This window comes from Rhinolophus sinicus, linkage group LG09 (genome assembly GCF_036562045.2).
Source record: "Rhinolophus sinicus isolate RSC01 linkage group LG09, ASM3656204v1, whole genome shotgun sequence".
Classification (NCBI taxonomy): domain Eukaryota; kingdom Metazoa; phylum Chordata; class Mammalia; order Chiroptera; family Rhinolophidae; genus Rhinolophus; species Rhinolophus sinicus.
In genome coordinates this window covers 110,125,354-110,139,735 of record NC_133758.1, presented here as the reverse complement: position 1 = coordinate 110,139,735, position 14,382 = coordinate 110,125,354, and the positions used below count along the sequence as shown (strand labels likewise).

Below are 14,382 nucleotides of genomic sequence, written 5' to 3'. Positions count from 1 at the left end.
TTGCCTTCTTGTTTGTCTCCTTTTGTACCCTGAGAAGTTGGCTTGGCAACCGTCAGGTTGGGGGACCCAAAAAATATGGCCAGACAAAATGTGGGTTGCACCCCACTTGTGGCTAAATATAGCTGGGTAGAAATATGGGTTATATTGTTTGTGGCTAGGGTTCTACCAACTGTTACCAGCCGTTGGGGGAATTGTCTCAGTCTTCCTTTTGGTTACCTTTGGGAGTGGCTCTGGATCTTGGGGGAGTAGTATCTTTTGCACCTTCTTTGGGGGCCCCTCTTCTGTCAATGGGGTTGTTCAGCACTGCCAGGCTCCTCCCCAGAAGCAGACGGCATCTTGAGGTGGGTAGCTCTCCCAAGGTCACAGATTCTCATCTCCAGTAATGAAACCTGTATTCCTTTTGCCTTTCTGCTGCTTGCTTTTTCTCTCTGTTAATGCACAAGAAGACAAGTCTCCTTAACTCTGGCCACTATCACTGAATCTACTGCTGAGGCCACAACTACACAGCAAACATCCCTAGATTTTCTTGCTAAGGTGGTTTAGTTAATACAGTTGCTTTAGATGACTTATTAACTGAAGAAAGAGGAGGGTATGCCATAACAAATACCTCCTATTGTACCTGGATCAAGACCTCTGGTATTATAGCAAATACAGGAAATCAACACAGAAGCCACATGGCTAAAACAGGTTGATACCTCTTCAGGTGCATCCTTTGGTTTATTTGATACCAACTGATTTGGTCATGGGGGCCTTGGATAAGGAGTATCCCCCAGCCCCTGTACACCATGTTCTCTCAAACATCTGAAATGCCTGTTCACAGCCATTAGCAGGACATCAGATGGTTGCACTGTACTTGGAGAAACAGAAACAAAATGCAAAGCAAGAATTCTTCCACAGATCTGACATCATAACTGATGCATTTCACAGTGAGACAAGAGCAGTCGAACTCTGATAGTACAGTGACGCTAATACCAAATCTTGGGTCCATCTTTCAAGTGTGACAGGATGAGTAAAAGGTGGAAATAGTTTAATTAAACAAGAAGGCCATTAGATTGAGGTGGTCCTATTGCAGTGGTGGCCTACATAAGCCTGTAACCTAAGCCTGTAAATGTCTTAAGGTTCATAAGTCAAAGCTCTAAGGACAACCAAAGACAAGCACCCAACTAGGCTTTCCACTATAGTCAATCAATACGTTCCTTACTTCTTATCCTAGACAAGTGTCTCCCTGAGCACTTGACTTTGAAGGGCTCCTAACCACTTCTGGTTCAGCATAGCCCAATTCCGATTGGTTTTGTGCTCAAATAAACTCTTAAAATGTAATAAATAAATAAAGTAATATGAAGAAGCAGGTCACAAACTAACTCTGAGGCAATTCTGATAGAGGGGTTTCAAAACGTTTTGAGACATGATAGAATTTTTCAAATTTGTTTATAGCTTCCAAAGGTGAATGAATTGATTCTATTTTCCTTTAACAAAAAACATCACATTTACGATAATCCCTTTTACATAATTAAAATGACTTCTATCTGAAACTAAAAATAAAAGAAATGAATTCTGATTTCAGACACTGATTTAAATATTCTAATCACCATTGATGCTTGATATGTCATAAATTAAATTTGAAAATTATTTCTCCTTATGTTCATTCTTCAGGGTTTATGTAACAACAAATACTGTTATGTATATTATACATATGTTACTCTTGTGGATGGCTGGCTACAGGAAGGGCAGATTTCTGTAGTCAGAATGAAGAATAGATTTGTGTTTCTTATCTTGACTTTTAGGATAAAATGCCCATATAAATTGGTTAAAAAATTTTTGGGCTCAGTGTGATTATATAATATGCCTGTATCCCTATCTCTTCACTTTGTTGTGAACTCTTGGCCTCGGTGTGCATTATCAGAAACAGTGAAACCTACTTCCTAGTTCTCTTATTTCTCAAAATAAGGGGCATTTCTACTTGTGTTGACTGCTATAACTGTCTCGAAGAAAAAAATACATCCTCGGCCACAAAGATAACGTATAGGAGGATTTATTTTTAAAATGTTCGGTTTACTGATTTAAGAGACACTTGGTAAGTCTTCAGACCTCAGTTAGGGCTGTGATTGGAGAAAAAGAAAATGAATTTTCCAAGCAATTAGGTGGTAATAGATCTAATGGCTTTAGTGGGGGAAAATGGGTATATTTAACTCTGACAAGTGGCTGCCACACATGTGCCATATGACCTCTTTAGAGAAGTATTTTTGCTTGAAATACCTCTTTTTAATTACCTGAAAATGTCTTTTATAGGGAATTACAAAAAGCAAAGGACACCGGCATTCTGCCCTACTGAGTCAATAGCATTCACTTCCCTAAAAACATTTCACGTTAATTTCAAAACACTTATTTTCAACGGTCCAAAACTATGTGCTTACCTATAAACCAGGTGGTCTCAGAAGGGTATTTTACAAGAAAATGTGTCAGCTTTTATAAACTTCCACAGGGGACCCTTTTCCTTTTGAAAGAAAAAATTAAAAATGACATTGAAAATACAGTGGAATTTGAACATGAAAAGACTTCCTAGCAGCATGAGAATGCAATAGAATCCAACAAAATCAGTATATTTCATACTAAAGGAAGGCCCGGTCTTCAGCTCCTTGCTGGGAAAAAGAACAAACGATAGACTACTGTTTGGGAGCAGAGGTGTTCAAAATGAATGGAGATTTCCATTCCTCGTTTACTTATTGTTAAAGGACAGGCTAAGATCCATTCATCTGAATATAGAGCCACTTTGCGATAACCCAACGTAAAAATCTGTTTTAAGCTTTTTTTGTTCAGTGCACAATTTCATCATTATTTAACCCTACTTTTTCCCCTGACAATTCTTTAGAGTGCCGAAATGTGTTCTCCAAAGTCTGACAAGGGAGGGCATCCTCCATCCTCCAGTTTCATAGGAGCGGGAAGTAAATTCTCGGAGCTTTGTTGCCATCCTCCCCCAGGTCCCGGAAGCATAACCTCTCCAACCTACAGCACAGCAAAAAGACTTGGCCTTTGGGTAACCCACAATTTTTCAAGCTAACCACTGGATGAGCATTCTCTAAAAGAGGGCATACAAAATTAACACATTAAAAAAAATAAATAAATAAAACTGGTGAACCTAAAACTTGGTTGGAGACAAAAGAAGTTTAATGTCCACTCTGCTGGAGTTGAAATAATTGTTTATGAAATGAGGACTTTGAATTCCTACCATCAATTAATCCATTGGGATCAAATGGAATAACTGCCAACCGTTTCAGTGACTTTAGCCACACTGATAATGAATAGCGATTTCTAAAGACAAACCATTCAGGAGGTGATCCACAGAGTTCACTCAGACGACAAAACCAACAGGTCCGTTCCACTGCTAGTCTGGCCCCTTCAAAAGAGAGATGGGAAGGGTGCTCAGTGTTGTCTGACACCGAAGCATAATGTATCAGTGCTAAGAGAAGGGCAGTGGCTCTCCTGACCCCAGGAGCCCTGCCCCCAAGAGAGGCAGCAAGAGGACAATGGTAAGAGAAGCAGAGGGTGCGACCAGCGCAGAAAAGCTGGGACTGGAAAAGCTGGCCACGTAATTCAGCCAAAGAAAGCAGCACAGGCCATGGAGCCAAAGTGACATGGGGTTCAGCTAAGACATGCTTACTCGTAAGCATAGCCACAGCTGGCGTAGATTGAGCATGAATATTTGTCAGGAATTGGAGTGATCTCAGCGAATGTTGACAACCTTTGAGATAGGTTCTATCCCGGTTTTAGGAAGAAGGAAACTGAGCCTCAGGCAGGCAGTGCGGAATCAGAATCAAATCCAGGCTTTTGCCAGAACCGCTCAGGAACCCTGGCTAGAAATGCGCAAAAGGCCAACGTAAGCGTGAACCTGACATGACTCAGGCCGACGTCAAGGGAGGGTCAGTGGGGAACAGCGGACTTTCAAGCAGCCAAGTCCTACAGGAATGACCAACAGGGACATGTGTGCTGCCACTTTGGGAGGCTCTGCTCAGCCTCGTCCAGCAGCTCTGACCTGTCCATCTTTAGCCATCTGCAATTACAAGCCACCTTCAGACAGGGATAACAGAAACAGCCATTTGGGTAAGCATGGATATTCAAGAGCAAATTCTGCAAGTCAAATAGAGCACCTTCCTTTCTCCTCACCTAGTTTTTAGAAAATTGTGAAATCTGTTTGAAAAACTTGCTTTGAACAGTGTACAGTGTACCGACATGTGGAATAGTCTGCCTTCATCTGAGGAGCTCAGAACATTTCATAAACAGCCTCACAGTAGCCCTAGTGGAAAAAGAATCCTTATGATCCAATGCCCTGAAGCTAGGCTGCGAAAACTGCAGGAGCCAAGGAGCCAGTATCTTCTTGTGGCCCTGGGGACAGGGGGTGGGGGACATATGCAGTAATGCAGTGTCACCTGGGATGGAGAGAAGACAATGCTGGTTTACAAACTGGAATCATGCAGCTTGTTTGGTAGAGATTACACACACAGGCTTCCCAAACCTCTGAAGGATGAGTGTGTTGCTATCGTGAATCAGGAAACAAGCAGCAGAGGCCATGGGGTTTACCAGACCACCCGCTCTTCCTAGGACATGTGCCATATAAAGTTTCACACCCATTCAGCCATGCTGGTAAACAGCCAGCCTTAGTCTTCAGTGCCTTTAAACAGTCTCCATCATGTTATATTGTCCTCTGTTATAATGCATTTCTGCTTATAATCCTTCTATTTCTAGAAGTTCGTAATGAAATAGATCTGACTGGTAGAACCCATTGTATGGAATTGATTATCTTTACTAAGTATATTTATAGCACTACACGTACAGAGAATTTTGTTGTTGTCACTGCTAGCTGCCTTCTCCAGTGGATCTGTTCATGTCAGGGTGGCTATTTTCATTGCACTCCTAAAGGCGGGAGGAGATGACATTGCTACAAACGACCCACTAAACTCAGGACTAAAACCATTACAGGTCATACGCTGACACCCAGCACAGTTGGTGACCCATTTTTTCTTTCAGTGAGGCAAAAGGGAAACAAATCCCGACGACGAACCACTTTCCATGTCACTAATGATTATAGATATATAGACTGAATGATTCTGACCAAATGCTTCTCTCATCTTCATTTTATATCAGTGCCAGTATTTCTGATGAGAATTACTCCCTAAATAGCAGATGCACTGGTCTCTCAATTCATCTTCAGTTACTAAGACTTGGTTGCACAAATGCCATCTATCAAGCGCTGTGCAAGCTCTCCAGGGCTCGAAGGGCCACTTCAAGTGACAGTGTGCTCACAAAGACACAACACACATGCACATAAAATGTCCCAAGAAACTAATGTCCCCAAAAGTGTGCGACAATATTCAGGCCAAATCCTAATCAATAAATCCAACTGCACAGCTGCCAAAGAAAACTTTCTGAGCCACCTGGTGTCAAACAATATTTAGCCAAACCAACACCCAGCATAACAAACAAACAAGGAGCATTCTTTAGACTTTGCCGGGATGTTATTTGGGAACACAAGCTGAGTGAATACACGTTAAAACAGCAGTTCTCAGAGCGTGATCCAGCCTCAACTGGACCGTGTTAGAAGTCCAGCTGGCCCTTGAAAGACACGGGTTTGAACCGCGCAGGTCCACTTGCACACAGGTTTGTTTCAATCAAGTCGGCCCTGTGTATTCCCAGTATTTTCACATTCCCAAGCTTAAATGGGAAGTATTGTTTTCCATCTGCAGTTGCCTGGGTCCCCAGATCCACAGGGCAACTGTAGAGTCCAAAGTTACATCCAGATTTTCAACTGCGAGGGGATCAGCGTGCCTAACTCCTGTGTTGTTCAAGGGTCAACTGTACATATTCTCAGGCCCTGCCTCAGACTTCCCAAACCGGAAACGCTACAGGAGGGGCCCAGCAATCTGTGTTCATCACTTTTCCAGGGAATTGAACTGAGCACTGAAAAAGAGGCATCTTCTTCAGGTGGAGTCAGAACAGAAATGATTCTGGAAGGAAGAGAATCGTGAGTCAGACTTGATAAAAAAGACTTGCCTGATTCTCTCTTGGTAGAAGGCTCTACAGGCAAGACCAGAAAAACAGATTGAATATATACCTTTTCAAATAAGCTTAGTCTCTGCTTAAATGCTAGACCACATCATGTAACTACTTTGGCTGATCTATTGCCCACTGATGTTCCAGCCTCAAAAATATACACTCCCCAACCAGCCAGCAGCTATCTTAAGAAAACAGGGAATCACTCCAAAATATTTCAGATTTCATGTATTATTCAAGATGAAATATGAAGTAGTTCCCTTCACTGATAACTGTCATTTCTTTATTTTGTAAACCATACGTTTAAAGGAAAAATTTGAAGGAAAGTTACAAACTATAAAAAGGCTGAAATTAATGTGAACATGAGGCCAAAAAGATGATTAAATTCTAGTGTGTGTGTATATATATATATATTTACGTTTTCATTTCTTGCTACATGTACTGTTTTTCTAAACACAAATACACTACACCTTTTCATTAGGCTGCATTTCACAACAATTTTAGTGTTCTGCTGCCGCCTTGTGATGAAAATTAGAAGTTCACTATTCTGAAATCGAAAGGTTGACTGAAAGGCTCATTCAGACCCAGTATCAAGCTTAAATAGAAATTGACAAATCCAGCTAACCATTTAATTGATTCCTCTATAACATCCAAAATCAGATATTTCTGAAATACGTGATGGTAGGTAGAATTTGCTTTTTCTCAACTAGACATATGGCATTATCTAGATGCAGACAAAAACAACTGATGAGAATAGTCAATATTTTTTTTTCAAACATTATATTGTTAGCTTTTTTAAGGTGCCTGGAAATAGAAATTCAAAACGTAAGAATAATGTGATTATTACTGGGATTATTAATTATAAAGTCGCTGATGACTACACAGAGAATTTGTGGTGGGCGTCTCACCATTTATTTTGTAAATACAGCTCTAGTTCACAGATAACTATCACTAGATGAAAAGCCCAGTTTAATCTAAATTTTATTATAAAAGTATAAAATTTACAGCTCTAGAGATGACTTCTCAATGGTGCCATGTTAAATGCCACCACAACAATAAATTTCAGTGATTCATCAAAATGCACTTCAGGTTGAATTACTGGGCTTATGAATGTGGTGTCAAGACTGACAATTTCAAAACAACTCTCAAAAGAAAAAAAAAGATAGAGATGACAATTTCAAAAACTAACTACATTTGCATTTATAATATGTCAAGTTCTCAACTCTTATACGGTATCTGTTATAATCTCTGGGCCAAATGACAGGCCGTGCTAGGACCATGAAGGGGTCTGATTAATAAAAGTAAACTGATTCAATCTCAGTCCAAGCAAAAAGCTGCAAAAAATAATTATTGACTCACCCTTCAAGGTATTCCAGTTCGCTCCACCTCTGAGATTATTAGGTGATGACATTTATTAAATGTTGGCTAGATTCAGAATGCCGAGCTAATGATAGCCTGAGAAACCGTCTTGTCTTTCAAGGACCATCTCAAATGCCAGGGAGTCTGTAAAGACAGAGAGAATTAACTCTTCCTCTTTGATGATACGATAGTGTTTTATGCCTACAACTGGCAACACACTTCACAGAATATTTCACAGCTACTGTGCGCCCATCTACCTTCCTCACTGGGCTCTGGCCTCTTTAAGGAGAGGAGCCACATCTTAATCATTCGGAATCACTAACATCTAGCACAGGGCCTGGCACATAGTAGGTGCTCAACAAATGTTTGCTAAATGAATTGAATAAATTAGGGTGAATGGTGTGATACAAAGGAATTGAAAGTATAAGCATTGCCCTCAATCGGTTTATGGTTTATCTGCATATGCTCCCTAAGTGCGTATTGACTAGTTTGGTCTTTGCATGATTGTAAGTAGGGTAAGAAAGCACTTAGGCTCTCTCCTGACTATATGTATATAGTCACAGAATGTGGAGTACAGCGCAGGAAATGGGGGTGGACGATTGGGGGGGGTTGTCACTTTCTGAGGGGTGTAAATGTCCAACTATTACAGTGTTTTGTATACCTGAAACTAATAATATTTTTTTTTAAAAAAAAAGAAGAGCTATGAGAGGGTACTTTGTTAGCTAAATTCCCTTCATAGCAGCTTTTCCAGTGGCTTCTTGCACAAGCTTTTCCCTAAAGGCACAGAACTGGTTGTGAAGCCAAATGAAGTGGGGCCCCTTTATTGCCCTCTCTCCACAATGGCTGGATGGCCCCCAGCTATTTGCACATGGGCAAAATCAGGAAGTGGCTATAGGGTATGTTTTTAAGGATATGAAGAAGACCGCCACTGTCCAAAAATAAGTTCTCCACAACTATGTCCAAAAAAACCCCACTAAAAGAATTGATTGCACTGTGTTATAAATTGTCCTAACCATTTAAAATGAAATTTCCCCTTGGAGGGGTAGCCCACCCAGTTCCCAACACCTTGGCTTGCAATGGTATTTACTAACTATCTACAGTTCTGCTCTAACAAGAACTGAGAGAGACCAAGAGGATTCTGGGTACTTAATAAGGGAAGTGACGTGCTGAAGGGTGAGAAGGAACATAAATGCTCTGCCAGTGAAACAAGGCAGCCCTGCCATTCTAGACCCCTGCCTTCCTGGGGCAGCTCAGGAACCCACGCAGGTGGCTTTCCTGTACATTTCCTGCTATCATGGATCCACCCAGTTTATCACTGCTATGCCTCCCCTTCAAAGTGACAGCTAATTAATTGGAGAGATCATTTCTTGTACGCTGAACCCTCAGAATCTTCTTCCTTCCCAGGGAACATATGCTCGCCTACGTGATGTGGACAGTCTGCGACTAAACCAAGGCCTCAGCTCAGCCTGCACAGTAAACGACATCCCCGCCAAGAAGGTTTGAAAGCCCTCATCTCATAGTCTCGGACAGAGCAGCCTGATTGTCCCGTAAGAGAGTAACCAGATAAAAGGACACAGGCCCAGGGCAAGATAATAAATCAACAAATGGGGCAAATGAGAAGACTGTAACAGACGGTGAGAAAACGCAGAGATGTACTTATCAGGGCTGGGTCCGAACTCTGACTCTGAGGCCCATAGCTGCCAAGGCGGAGAAGGGGACTTGATCAGTTACAAGACACTCCTCATGCTTGCACGTGGACTTGAAAAACGCTCTTCCAGAGGCAGTGTGCTTCTGTTGTCTAATAAAAAGTCCTGGTGGGAGACTCAAGCCAGGGAGGAAGAAAAATAGCACCATGGCAGTCCAATGGGAAATGTATTCTTCAGCAGCCGTGATCTTACAGATTCCTTCAAAACACAGTCATGGGGCAACTGTATTTCAAGATTCTGGGGGAACAAAGAGTGTCCCTGAAGAAACCAATGTTTCATAAACAGTGCATACTTATAAATGTTTGCATGGAGTAATTTTCAAAAATTACCTATAGCGGTTATTTTAAACAACTTCCTATATTAACAATAGTTCTAATTTCTCAACTACGTGACCAAAAATCACAAGGGATCCTCAGATCTATATAGGCTCTTCAGAGTTTCCAGCACGTCCATGTCTCAAAAATCATCACAACGCAACGGGCCAAAGATGAGAACTGTCCAGGTGCTGGAGCCACACAGGTTAGCCTCTGATCCTATGCCCTGCAGACTGCTTAGGTTAACTTTGAAAGGGTCCTGGATATTTGGAAGTGAGGAAACAGACAGGCATACACCAGGACGAATGATGTAGGGTGGGAATGTGTCATCAGCCCTTCCAGTCCCATACAGAGATAAAGTGTGCCTAACAAATTGAAGGGAATTATTGAGTAAAGCCTCCTTTCCTGCCCCCAGACAGGACGTCTTGTGTCGTGCTAAAGAAACTTGAGGAACAGTCTACCTGGACTGGAATCCCAGAGTCACAATTTATTAAATGTGTGACCTTAGGAAGTTTCATTAACCTCTCTGCACCCTGGCTTCCCCATCTGTTGAGGAGAACAATTGCACCCATTTGGGGGGTTTGTTATAAGGACTTAGCTAAATATGTAACATGCTTACAACAATACCAGGCTCATAATCAATGCTGATTATTAAAGAGTTCCTTAAGCTCTAAAATTATAGGTGGGTATAATCAAATGTCTGTTAAATTGATTGACTAGAAATGATAGAACCGTTTCAGCCACATGTACATTTAACACACCCCAAAATGTACTCTGTACTGGGAACATGTTTGTTGATTCACACATGTAATGAGGAGTCCATTCTGTTAGTGAAGACCGACAAGAGTTCATCAGTGCTTCGTAATGAGACACCTCTGCATAGAAAACCCAACAGGGACTTCTTCCTTGGCAGAGCTGTTGTAATACCTTGCAATTCCCATAGAATTTACCTTCTGCTTTCACTCCAGTTCCAGGCTTTACACATTGTTTTTTTTCTCCAACTGGGGAAAAAAAGTATCTTAAAATTATTTTCTCCAGATATGTTTGTGTTCACTTTTCTCAGTTGAATATTGTTTTGTTTTGTTTTTTATTTTGCTTTTGGGTTTTCTTTTTTTCCCCTGCAATCTCTGTGCTCCCTTAAGTCTCTGTAAAGGATCTCAGTCTGTATGTCCTCCGCTGGGCACATCTCTTGGCCAGACCATGAGTGATGCTTCCTACATACACATCCAAGCATCCCACATCCTTTCTCAGGATAATGTCTCTGGTTGGCTGGTTCCCTCCCTTTGTGTGTCTCATTCATTCTTTCTCATTCTCCCGTATTATTTGTCCTTTTAAAAGTGACAGGAAACTTTGTTGGCCAAATAGGCTATTATTCCAAATGGCTGCTCTTACTGTGCTCAGCGCAGATACATAATTAATTTGGGACATATATGGGTGGGATAATTTGTCTCATAAATTATAGCCATAGGCTCATCTGTGTTGTGTGTACTTTTCACTTTTCCCTAGTATCTAAAGTAATAGGATTTACGCCACTGCTTATGTTGACTCCCTGTTGTTCTTGTGCGATAACATCTGTTATTTTACAGTATTTAACGCATGTGTACTGGCAGCCAGACACTTACTGGAAATAACAATTAAGGGCATAAATAACACACATATGATGAGCTCTAGCATTCACTCATGTATGAATTCTACTACCTTCCAGATTGATTCTCTCCTGCACTGTGATAAACCTTTGATTTTGAAGAGTTTAGCTTCTTTCCTGTGGGAATTTTTGTCATCCATTTTATATAATTGTCTGTTTTTGTGGGCTGGGAAGTGTGTGTGTGTGTGTGTGTGTGTGTGTGTTGGGTGCTGTCTGATAACTGATCAGGAAAGAGAGACACTCCCCATTGTACTCTCCTCTTGCAATGCCAGCCTTCCCACCTGCATAGTCTGTATAACAACATCAAGCACGACTCATCGGTAATCCCTGCTGACAGGAAATTCACATGTCCCTGGGCCTCCTTCTAAAGGCAGCGATCTGCATTTCTGCAGAGGTTTGACAGACTGCAGAGGGTTATTATCTGTTACTATTTGCTGACCACCCACAGCACTCACGATGGGTACAGGAGGCAGAAAGGGGAAAGGATGGTTCCTTAACGTGTACGTGTAACTAGCTCAGAGCCAACGGAAGCATCATAATGGCACTTTAATTGGCAGCTTCCAGGGTCAGAGAATTCTAAAGATTCCTAACGTGCACTTGGTGCCCATGGAAACTGTCACTTCACAGACTCATGAGATGGGAAGGCTGGCAGAGAACAGCTGTGAGTTCTCTCCGCTTTACTGTGAAACGTGAGGGCTCCTCCTTTATAGAACGTAGGGCCAGGATGCGCCACGGATGTCACTGGCATCTGTTGGGTGCCACACACAAGCTTTGAGTGTTTACTTTCCTTCAAGAAAACAGGAATAAAAGAGAAAGGAGTCATCTGAAGTTACTGATGGAAGGGATGGTGCTTCAGTACACGGCATTACAATGGCAGGACAAGCCAGATGCATTGGGAGAGAATGGAGCTGAAACACAGCTGTGAGCAACGAGCTGCTGTGATGGCGAAGGCAGGCTGGGGTCCTGCTCCCGTTCTTTCTGGAACTGGCTGTCAGAAATGGAATGAAGAGGCTTTTTCTTTTTTTCAAAATGAAAGCATAGCTTGTAACACTAACAATAGTCTTACTTAGAATTTTACATTTTTTTCTTTCTAAAGACCTTTCAAATATTTCTAAATGGCAGAGCATGAGGTTGAAGAGTTTTCTGTTTGTTTATTTGTGGAGGACGACAGATGACTGAGAAGGTTGAACTAGGTCATGTGCATACTCTGCGTTCCAAATAATACTCAGGATTCTAGCATTAGAGGTGAAGGCAAAGCTTTAGGTGCTGAAATATGTCATGATAATATTAAAACCAAAAAAAAGTCTAAATATATAAATATCCAAAGACAGGGAAATGATTATAGTATAGCTATATGGTGGAATTATTAGACAATCACAGAATTATGCTTTCAAGTTATTTTAATGATCTGGGGAAATGCTCACTGTATATAATGGTAAATAAAAGAAGCATAATATAAAACTACCTGCAATGTGATTGTATTTATAAGTTCGTGTGTATAGATGTCTACACACACACACACACACACACACGCTGGTGGTGGTGGTGGTGGTGGTGGTGGGGAGTCCAAGAGGAAAGGCATGAAAGAGAGAAAGAACAGTCTGGAACTCAAAAGGTAAACGGAGAAGGGATACCCTGAGCCCTGGGAGCAGCCAAGCCATTAGCCCTCTAGGGACCAAAGCTCTGAAAAGGTGTGTGTTGGGGGCAGGCTGGGAGGAGTGGAATGGAGGCGTCAGGGAGCGTGGACACTGCATAATTTTAGATCACAATTTTATCCCTTCCCAGGAAACACACAGACACAAATTCAGTAGCAGACAGCTATGACAGTCCTAAGATTTGCTGCCGATGATTTACATCTGTCAGCTTGTTTGCATCAAGCAAAAGAGCTGCAACTGCAGTCTGTGTTCATGATAAATGGAGATTTGGGAGACATTTGCTTTATCCGGCCTTTTGCTTACTTAGGCATCGTGCAGATACAAAAGACACCCCCAGAATTTGCTTGGAACATGGGGTAGGAACGATAAGGGAGAAAATCACTAGGAAATATTGCCACTTGCACTGCAGTTCTGGAACCATCATTTTCACTTGTGAAATGCTCACTGCCTCATACCAGTAGCAGGAGCCTTTCCTGATAGATTCAGAGGCGCAGGCACCAGGCTTCATTTGTCAGGGAAGGAAAATGCAGAATTCAAAACGACCCGGATAACTTGACACAAATGGAGCAAAACTTCATTCTCTGCGTCAGTGCCCGGGAACCACTGCTGCCCCCCAGATATGCCACCCCACCCACCACCCCCATTTCTCACTTGCTATTAGACCCTCTGAGCACAGTGAAGGAAGAGGGCTAGAGGAGCATCTTCAGGATAATAAAATGGAACTGTGCTTGGTGCATTTGACTTCCGTGGTCTTGGGAAAGTAGCATGCACATCTCTGTCACTCACTCTTGCCGTCACTCGCTCCCTCTGTCCCTGCCGAGGACAGCTTGAGTTCTGTGTCGGAATGATTACCAGCCACGCCAGGATGCCTGCTGGCTTCTCTCTCCTGACAGCCCACCCTTTCCCCTTCCATTTCTTCTGCATCTCAACTCCTTTTTCCAGCCTCCCTGCCCACGAACCCAAAGCTGGTACATGATAACGAGCCATCCATTCCTCCAGCCTCCATCTTTCTGACAAATACTTATCTATTGCCTGTTGGAGAAGGGAGAACAGTCACTCCCTCCCTCCTCCTGCAGTCCCTGCTCCTGAGAGATTCCGAAAACTCTGCCCTCAAAACGACTGTAAACAATTTGCAGCTGTTGTGTGTATCGAAGTACAAAGAGAAGGTATTACATAAAAATTACCAATCTATTCTAACAATGCTCAGTGCTTCCTGGCTGAAAGCCACCCTCCGTCAGCAGCCAAGTGAAAGGAACCAGCCCAGCAAGTAGGATCTGGTGCCCATGGCAACATACATTCCTGCTTTGAACTTGTCAATCCATCACAAGGAAATCATATTACTGGGATGTTTTTTCTGCTACAAATAGCTTTTGTTTTCACATTTTAATTACGGGGATAGATTTTCCTTGATTTCTACCTAAATTCTTCAAAGACCTGGACAAAACAGGAAAATAAATAAATAAAAGTAATGTTTCCAAAATGTCCTTGAAATTCCAAGCAGCCTTTTCGCTGAAGAAAGGGAGGGTGGAGAAGGAGAAACAATGTATCCGTCCCCATTTTTCCCAATTTGTAAATAGGACCGTGAAAAGTCAAAGGCTTAGGCAGACAGTCTCTCAGCAATTTGCTTCTTACATATTTAAAGAAAGTTTCTCATCTGT

The 14,382-nt window shown here is 42.0% G+C and overlaps 1 long non-coding RNA gene across 1 annotated transcript in view; it reads right to left on the bottom strand.

Annotated features, from left to right (window-relative positions):
* LOC141573102 (uncharacterized) overlaps positions 1-2,485 on the bottom strand; it is a 123,295-nt gene extending 120,810 nt beyond the window's left edge. The window contains exons 1-2 of the long non-coding RNA XR_012498663.1: positions 2,415-2,485; positions 217-428 (exon numbers count right to left, since the gene is read on the bottom strand). This is a non-coding gene — a long non-coding RNA (uncharacterized LOC141573102). The remainder of the gene's footprint in view (positions 1-216; positions 429-2,414) is intronic.
* Between the last annotated feature and the right edge of the window lie 11,897 nt (positions 2,486-14,382).